The sequence below is a fragment of the Chenopodium album genome, chromosome 1, assembly GCF_948465745.1.
Source record: "Chenopodium album chromosome 1, dcCheAlbu1.1, whole genome shotgun sequence".
NCBI classification, from domain to species: Eukaryota; Viridiplantae; Streptophyta; class Magnoliopsida; order Caryophyllales; family Amaranthaceae; genus Chenopodium; species Chenopodium album.
In genome coordinates, this window is record NC_137834.1 from 14,480,456 (window position 1) to 14,481,949 (window position 1,494).

Sequence of the window (1,494 nt, forward strand, 5' to 3'; positions counted from 1 at the left end):
AAACAAGACTAAGAAAACCACGGTGCTCCCACTGGATTTCTTGTATACACAAGTGTTTCGGGTGTACTTCGATAGGAATATCCGAACCACTGACTACACTGTTGGAGTCTCGAGCTTCCTGCTGGGGTCTCGGGCTGGACCGCAGGAAACTCCGTCATCACTACTAGAGGACCTACAAGAGAGAACGTAAACTGCCCTCGGGGTTAGTTTAGAGTAAGCCCCTTCCGATGGCTAAGTAAGTGTTTGCCTTTTGAGAGAGTATAAAGCAAGAGAGAGAGAGAGAGAGAGAGAGAGATCAACCCCCTTTATGTGGCATATGTGGGGGTATTTATAGTGTATGATAACCCTAATTTTAGTGGTCAGCCTGTGGCCGACTTACTTTTTCGAGCTGGCAGCCGAGAGCCTGTAACCGAATTACTCTGGACGGGGTGGCAGCCGGGAGTTTGGAGCCGACTGACCCTGGTCGAGCTGGCAGCCGGGAGCCAACTTACCTAGGTTGAGCTGGCAATCGGAAGATTGGAGCCCGACTCAACGGGCTCAAAATGGTACTTGAGTTGCGCCATCCCTAGAGTGGATGAGAGCGGAAGATAATTCAGTAGGAACTACCATATACAACTTGCCCCCTAGAGATTGTATGAGGTGACTCATTCCAACTCTCTTGGTTGTCCCTCACCCCTTGAGTGAGGTCGGAAGCGAAGGAATAGCTCAGCAGGAGCTATCCGTACAACAAGGTTCCTCTTCGCTCTTGAGAAAATCAAACTGTTTGATTGCCTCATCAAAACGAAGGTTCCAACACCTCGATGCTTGCTTCTATCCATAGATGGATTTTTGAAGCTTGTATACTTTTCTAGGATTTTCAGGATCTTCAAAACCCTCAGATTGTGTCTGACGCGGGGTGAACCCAAGTCATTGAAAGCTAGATTCCCGGTCATAAAAAAATTATGAATCTAAACCCCACCCAAGGTATAGGGCAAGTCTAGGTCGAATCCCAAGGGAAGGCGGTTTCACTAAGGTTAAAGCTAAGCTATTCCAAAAACTAAAGAGAATGGGTTGGTCTAATTATAGAAGACAATTCAATCAACAAATCAAATAGAAATCAAATATTCAAACACTAGGGAATTTAGGATCCACATGCATCGATAACAAACTCTCTAATTCGATCAACTAAGCAACGCGAGGGAAAACAAAATATGCAATCAAGATCACTCAAGAAGTTATTTCCTAGGGTCAAGCTAGATGTCTCTACAAATGACTTCAAAGGAAAATCGATAATCAAGATCAAACAATAATTATAGCATTCAAATCAAATGTTGGTTGAATATTAATGCATAAACAAAAATATCATTGGCGATCACTTGAATTATAATCACATTAACCTAAAAAAGATTATTAATTATCTTATTAAGCGTGATTACAAGTACAAATTCCCTTTGAACATTCATAAAAGGTGTGATCAAGTAATAACAATAATAATAAATATCAAGAAACATAATA